This window comes from Odontomachus brunneus, unplaced genomic scaffold (genome assembly GCF_010583005.1).
Source record: "Odontomachus brunneus isolate Ranch 3 - 2012 unplaced genomic scaffold, Obru_v1 Obru_scaffold_250, whole genome shotgun sequence".
NCBI classification, from domain to species: Eukaryota; Metazoa; Arthropoda; class Insecta; order Hymenoptera; family Formicidae; genus Odontomachus; species Odontomachus brunneus.
This window is the reverse complement of record NW_022639700.1, coordinates 319,238-327,647: the sequence shown is the minus strand read 5'-3', so window position 1 is coordinate 327,647 and position 8,410 is coordinate 319,238. Positions and strand designations below refer to the sequence as shown.

The window sequence follows — 8,410 nt, the reverse complement described above, 5'->3', positions numbered from 1 at the left end:
TGCAGCTGCAGTTTTTTTCAAGTCAAAGTAATGAAGCAGCACATGTCGAAAAAACAACTTATCACGTTCCATATTTAATCAAAAGAAAAAATAGCACTGCTCGCTTAAATGAATCTCTTCGCACTGAATTTTATTGACAAATGTTTAACCTCTAAAATGCCAGTTTCAGATGCAAAATAAATTACACCTACAACTAACGTCATCTAACTGTGAACCGCAGGAACTAAGTTTACCACCTAATAATATTTTGGAAAAAGAGCATTTTACAAAAAAAAATGTTTTAAACAAAATTTTAGAGTTTCAAAGAAGATGAGATTATTCTTAGCAAACACAGAATATAACTATTATATAACATAGAAATAATATTACGTAATATAACGTATTACGTATATACGTAATATAACGGATGTTATTAATGTTGAAGTTACATAATTTTCTTTTATAACTGCAATCTAACTATGTTTTAGAACTGTTATAATTATCAATTATTTATAGATTATAATTGTATAATACCAACATAACTAAAATATAACAAGTTATATAATAAGCGTTTATTCCCAGCAAACACAGAATATAGCTATTATATAACATAGAAATAACATATAATATAAGGGATGTTATACATTATTAATGTTAAAGTTACATAATTTTCTTTTATAATTACAATCTAACTGTGTCTTAGAACTGTTATAATTCTCTGTTATTTACAAGTTATAATTATATAACACCAGCATAACTAAAATATAATATGTAATATAATAAGTGTTTATTTGCATTTCATCTATGTTATATAGCATTCTTATATCTAGGGATCGAATTATTGGCTTCCGTTTTTTCGTGTCTTTCTCGTATGTAAAATATAATGTATTAATATATATAAGAACGATGATCACAAGACGGCACAACTTGGATTGGTGTATTATGGTAAAGTAAAGTGATACACTTTTTGATTAATGGAAATTACTGTTACAATAGTAATCCTTTCCATTTGAATATGTACAGAAAGATAAAAATGAATAAATGAAAATAGCTCCAATAGCATAAAATGCCTGAGGACATACTGGGACGCTAGACGTCTAGAATAGCTCTAAGATGATCTTGGAATATCTTATATTATTTAAAAGCTAATTAATTTAGAATGGCAAGATACTTTTATGTTATTATTTTTAATAAAAATATTTTTGATATGAAATATATAATTATAACTTAATATACTATTATATACTTTTACAAATTAATTACTTTATAATACTTTTATAATACTTTATAATACTTTATAATACTTTTACAAATTAATTGATATTTGAGTCATAGCTTATAATCTCTGCGTACAATTAAATACTTATAATTGCAGCGAAATAATAATTTATTTTCCAGCTAGATTTTTCCATAGATTTTTAGATATTAATTAAAAAAGGTTTGTGCATTATCGCGTACGATTATTTAACAATTTTGTTCCATTAATAACTAAAAGTCTACATGATTATTTGCAAAATGATAAAGCGCTTTTTTGTTCAATTTGACCTAATATACAACCACATCCCAGACAGCACACAATATTTACAAGTTATTTTAGAAATATAAATATTAAATTTTTATAAACATATTTTCAAATGAAATATAACATTTCAGCAATATATATAACAGCTATATAACATTTTAGTAATATTTCTGTTTTATAGTTACAATATCGTTTGAGTGGGAAATTACAATTAACGTATATGTTACATGTAACAAATATGTTATATTACACGTTACATTCCGTTATATTATGACGATATAACTGTTATATTATTGTGTTTGCTGGGTTTGCATTACATCTATGTTGTATAGCATTCTTATATTTAGCTATCGGATCATTCGCTAAATGGCTTCCGTTTTCTCGCGTCTTTCTCATACGTAAAATATGATGCATTAATATATATAAGAATGATGATCACAAGACGGCACTACATATATTATGGGCTCCACTTTTATAGTAAAGTGATACATTTTTTGTTCAATAGAAATTACTGTTACAATAGTAAACCCTTTCATTTGAATATGTACACAGAGATGGAAATGAATAAATAAAAATAGCTCTAATAGCATAAAATGCTTGAGGACATACTGGGACACTAGACGCCTAGAATGACTCTAAGATGATTCTGGAATATCTTGTGTTATTTGGGAGCTAATTAATTTAGAATGGCAAGATACTTTTATGCTATTATCTTTACTAAAAATATTTTTTATACGAAATATATAATTATAATATTTTTAGGAGCATACTTTTATAAATTAATTGATATTTGAGTGATGGCTTGTAATCTCCGTATATAATTAAATGTCTATAATTTCTGGGAAATAATAATTTATATTCCAGCTATATAACATTTCAGCAATATATATAACAACTATATAATATTTTAGTAACACGTTATATTTCTATTATATAACGGCAACTTCGTAGAAGTGCGAAACGGCAACTTCGTGAGTGCGAAATTATAACTAACGTGTACTCGTATGTTACATGTAACAAACATTATATTACATGCACATTACATTCCAACTATATCACAACGATGTAACTGTTATATTATATTGTGTTATATTATTTGCTGTGGTTATAGTATACATACATGATGGTACTATGATGGGCTTGATCTTGTAATAGGTATGCTAAGGTATTTTTAAAATCAGTTTGAATTTTTAAATAAAATCATATTTTTTTAATACAAATCGATTCCTAGAGTTATTTCACGTACAAAAATACTAGAGAAAAATAATCGAAAAATTAATACTTTCCAATGTATTTTATATTTTATTGTATATTTTTCAGTACAAAATATGAAATATCTCGTAAAACATATATTTTTCGATAATCTCACCTTATTACTTTGATACGTAAAATAATAGGTAAAATCGATTGTTGTAGAAAATCGAAAGAAACTTTAAATAAGATTCTGCTACATTTTGCAAATTTATTGATATATTATGATCAAAACCAGTAACGCAGACGCTCCTAAGATTGACTGGTCAATATGTTAAACAACCAAGTGTTTTGGTCAAAGCTCGAGATAGTTTTCCGTTTCTTTTGAATGATGTGTTTTTAATCAATCCTAGGACTAACATGACTGATAAATAAGCTTATAAATTAAAATTATAAATTAAAAATATGTGAGGGACCGCTGACATCCTTCGTTCGTTACAACAGATAAGCGAGAAGCGTTTGTTGTTCGAAGATATGAGGAAGCCGTAGACGGCTCGCCGGTGTCCGAGGTCGGTTGACCGGGAAGAAGGATCATTTGCCAATTAACAGAAAAGAAACAAAATAATTTATTCAATCTCGGTCTTACAATGAGCATGCAGAGCACGGTAACACGTAGCGGTGGAACGCGGTCGATCGCTTGTTCACGAGAGCGCGGTGGAGGCGCAGACTTACTACACTTAAACATAACTAAACGCGGATGCGGATGCGGAAACGAAAGCGGACGCGGACGCTGACTTAATGCTATCGCGGGACGGTATGCGATATGAATGCAGACGCGGAAACTTATAGCTACGTAGCTACGGTAGCGGACGCGGTCGCAGAGACGGACTTACCGCTACGGATGCGGACGCGGAGTCGCGGAGAGCGCGGCGGTTCGCGCAGACAGTGACGGACGCGGACACAATGTTCGCGATACCGGAGCGCACACCGCGGGCGTGTGCCGGAACAGTGTGTCTTGCGGAGACTTAGCTCCCGCTCTCCCGTAGCGGAAGCCGAGTTCTCCTCGCGGAAAGACGGAGTTCTCCTCGTGGGGAAACGGAACACGAGCTGAGGGAGTCAGCAGCGACCGACAGAGACGACGAGCATACCACCCCTATTTCCCTTGCAACTCGTGTTCGTGAGGTCAGAAAAGAGTACCGCGAGCACATGGTGGAGAAGACTAGCACATTCTCTTCAGAGTCGCTGTGGTTTACAAGGAGACGGCGCGATATGAAAATAATCGATTTCAACGAAACTTTTTGTAGCGATATGTCTTCATATTACAAATAATATTAAGTAAAGGAATAAGACGCACTTCTCAAGCGTTTTCGAGAAAATCGAAGTTAAAAATTCCAAGCGTCTTACATACAAGCGTAGCGTTTAATCGAAGAGCGCGTGGCGCAGCGGCAGCGCACCTAATTCGTAGCGACGACGTTGCTGGTTAGAATCCTGTTAAGTAATTTCTTTTTAGAATATATATTTTTTTAAATAGAATGCAATTGTTATACAAAAAAATTTACATTCTACGGATTAATTAATACAGTCTATTTATTTATACTATATATTACAAAGGCATTTTCTTGTTTGTATCCTGTCTACAAAATTCGTTTTCAACATGCCGTACTGTAAAAATAAATAAATATAATTACTGATTTTGTTTCTAAACAATAAGTACGGATAGGTGATTGCCATACACAACACAATAAATGTGAAACATAAATAAATGTGAAACATTTTTTATTCATTGCCATACACAACACAAATAAATATAATTTCTTTTATGAATTTATGAAATCAATTTTTTTATTAATTGGTGGAAGTAGATGAAATAGTACATTATGTAGGATAATATTTATCATAGAAACAAACGAAGCAATAATTCACACGACATCTTGTAAACACATCGTATAAAAGCTGCGTTTTTACAGTTGCATAGTTGTTTTATAGTATCAAGCGGAAAACATACTTCATTGACATTCATAAATACCTCTCTCTCATCTGTCAGTTTTGAGGCGAACTCTCATACGTGTTTTGAGAATAGAACATTTTATAAACATAATTAGAAATAATCGCTCTTTATAAAGGAACGTACGTTATTTTAAACTGCTCCATACAAGCTTTTATTACATTTCATTCCTTTCACTAATAAATAAAAAATGTTTCACATTTATTTGTGTTATATATAACAATCATCTATCCGTACTTATTGTTTAGAAACAAAATCAGTAATTACATTTATTTATTTCTACAGTACAGTATGTCACAAACGAATTTTGTAGACAGGACGCAAACAAAAAAATTTCTTTGTAATATACAATATAAATAAATAGACTGTAATAATAGACTATATAATAAATAAATAGACTATATAATAGACTGTGTTAATTAATCCATATAATATATATTTATTTTGTATAACAATTATATTTTATTAAAAAAAAATGTATTCTGAAAAAAATTACCTAACAAGACTCGAACCACCGTCGTCGCTACGAGTCAGACACGCTGTCGCTGCACCACGCACTCTTCGATCAAACACTGCGCTTAACCTATACAGTCTGTCAAGTAAGAGCGTGTGCGAATTAATTTGTAGAAAAAATTATTTAATACAATTTTCAAATATATGGATACCTTGTACTCAATCCGAACAAAGATGCAATTATATTAATAATGCGTCCAGTCACCATCGACGTCGATAATTGCCTGGCATGCTTTCGACCAAGTTGACGGCGTATTCATGCGGTAAGAATCTCCAAATGCGACAAATTTCTCGAGTTAACTGCTTCAAGTGAATACTTTTCTTCCACGAAACTTGTGCTTGACGTATTCTCATACATACATTCTCGATTGGGTTTGCGTCGGGCGACTACGATGGTCGATCAAGTGTAAAGACTGCTCCTTCCACTCGGTGCAGAGCTTGCTGCGGTGTTTGGGGTCGTTGTCCTCCTGCAGAATCCAGTTCTCGTTGTTTTTGATGAATCAATGTTCGGCAATCAATAATAAAGATTTTTTGTAACCTAATTTTTACTGGATGTTTAATGGTCCGCTGTACTAACCTGTTGGTGGAAGTTGACCAAGCTCGTGGAACGATAACATATCCCCAAACAAAAACTTCGTCGGTAAAAATTACATTGCTCCAATCTCGATCAATATTGTCCTTCACCTAAAAAGTCGCTTCGCAACGTACTTTTCACCTAACAATGGTTTTTTCACTGCGCCATTTGCTATCATGAGCACAGAGATGAATTCGGGTAGTTTCGTGTGTTATATCTAAACCATTCTGTTTCAATTTTGCAGCTCCTTGACGCAGTGTTAAGCCAAGATTCCAAAAAAACAAGTTCACTATCATTTTATTGGTTTTAGGAGACACTTTGCCTATCGAGCCATGTTCAGGCAAGTCATTGTCTCTTTATATCGTTGAACCCACTTACTTACAAACCCACTTACTTACTTGATTTCGACTTCACCATGTATTTAGTAGCCGCTGTATGAGAGATTTTCGGACCTTTCGGGTAGGAATAAAGGAACATAGCTTTGTAGCGCGATGCGTACGTGGCACTCATAGCGTTTTACATGTTTATCTGACAAAACTTTAACTGAATCTTTTTTGACAATGCATGAAGAGCAAAAGTTTCCCTCTATCCACTCACGAAAAAATTAGGATAATACTTTTTACCGACTGCTAATTATGCCGCACACGCTCTTACTTGACAGACTGTATGTAAGGCGCTCGGAATTTTTTAACTTCGATTTTTTCGAAAACGCTTGAGAAGTGTGTCTTATTCCTTTACTTAATATTACTTAATATGAAGACCTATCGCTACAACAAGTTTGGTTGAACGATTATTCTCGTACCGCGCTCTCTCTTTGTTAGACAGGCCGTGGCGACAGGATTACTCTCGAATGACTCAAGCTCCCGCTTTATATATCCGCACAGACCATTGTCGCATTGCTCCCACCCAGGGCGTTGCGACGCCGGATCACGTGCGGGCGATGTGTTAGGCCACATGGGCTTTAAGGAGGGAAAGCACTATAGAACGCCAAAAATAAGAGAATTTTCGTGAATTTTTTTTTAAGAATTTACTTATCCAATCGCTTGCCAACTTTGTAGTGTTTTTGCTTGTACATTATTAAAAAATATTAAAATATTAAAAAAATATTTTTAAGTTAAGAAAAATGTTTATAAATTGTATGTAGTCAAAGAAATGTTGAGCATCGCGGCAGAGTCGGTGCAAAACGGTGTACGCTCTGGATCCTATTGTATTCGTCTGAAACAAAAATAGGAAAAAATGTTTTACTCTTTATAGACATAATTTGTCGATAAATCTAAAAGAATTGAAAAAAATTTTGTAATTGACAAAAAAGCAGCCCTTGAAACAAAAATTCGATTTTTACTCATAAAAATCCATCTTTATGTATACAAAAACATTGTTTAAATAAGTGATTTATGGATTTTATAGGTTTATCGACTAGTAAATATAATAAACTAAATGTACGTAAAAGGGTAACTCGATTGGTCAAATAGCTTTTGAATTATCATGCACACCAGTTTGAAAAAAGTCGTTTAAAAAAAAGCGCGTTTCAGATATAGAAAATTGTAAACTTAGCTTCTACTAATCCGTTATTCCTGTCTCATATAGTAAATCTTCCGCTTCTTCAAACAAGTCATTTTGTTCGAATTGGTGTTGTTTACTTGCCTCTTTACTATAACTTAGGCTAAAAGCTCCTGTCTCTTTATTCGCGTCCTTACTTTCAGCATGTAACTTACATAGAGACCCAATTTTAATTTCTAATATTTACATTATCTTCAAAACAACAAAGTAATCTTCATTAAATATTCCAGCGGCAATATAGGCGGTGATTTCGATATTAAGGCGATAATTTTTAAGGCCAGAATATACATGCTTTGGAGCTAACCGCTAAATCGTACTATTAAAACTTTAATTCGCACTTTTTGTGTGTCCACCTAAGCACCTTTTTAATATATCTTTCTTAAAAAAATTTTTTCCGTTTTTTCAAACGGCTTTTTCGGAACAAAGCCGTTGCGAATTACTGTGTGCTGAAACCTCCCCTCACGCGATCGTATCTGCGTGCGAGAAATGATTCTGTATGATTCTTTAGATTTTTAATTTTAAAACCAAACTTTGGGAATATATTCTATATATACAGGGTGTCCCAAAACTGGTAGAACACCCGTTAGGGATAGGTAGGGGATGCAATTTGGAATTGAAAGTTCCTCTTGCATTTTTGGATCCGACAATTAGTTAACGAAATATTAATGAATTAAGTCTGCCAATCTCTTACCGTCCCGAGTGAACGCTCAGAAACGTAGAACGCTATGGACTTCTCAGGGCCCCTTCTTGTCCGTTTGTCTCCCCTTTTTGTATCACAAGAGAATAAATGTGGATGAGTGAGTGAGTGCTTGACCGGGACTAGGAGGAGAGGGGGGTGGCAAGTTTTCTATATGTGGGAGTAATGTGCGGGTGTTTTTGTGTGTGTTTATGAGTGCATGGATAATTTGAATGTTTTTAGTGAAAATGGGCGGAATGATTGCGCTTTATATGCCGGAGGGAGAGGACATATATGATATGCTTCCTTCGAATGCGTGGGTGACTTGAATGTTTTCTATACGTCGGTAGTTGAGTACCGTGAATAATTTTAGTGTGTGTGTATGGGGGG

At 33.4% G+C, this 8,410-nt stretch overlaps 1 protein-coding gene and 1 long non-coding RNA gene across 5 annotated transcripts in view; one reads left to right on the top strand and one right to left on the bottom strand.

Annotated features, from left to right (window-relative positions):
- LOC116852709 (mediator of RNA polymerase II transcription subunit 16) overlaps nucleotides 1-8,410 on the top strand; it is a 144,673-nt gene that overhangs the window by 62,732 nt on the left and 73,531 nt on the right. The window lies entirely within an intron of this gene.
- The window catches only part of LOC116852713, a 54,059-nt gene continuing 52,479 nt past the window's right edge, over nucleotides 6,831-8,410 (bottom strand). The window contains exon 3 of the long non-coding RNA XR_004379836.1: nucleotides 6,831-6,999. This is a non-coding gene — a long non-coding RNA (uncharacterized LOC116852713). The remainder of the gene's footprint in view (nucleotides 7,000-8,410) is intronic.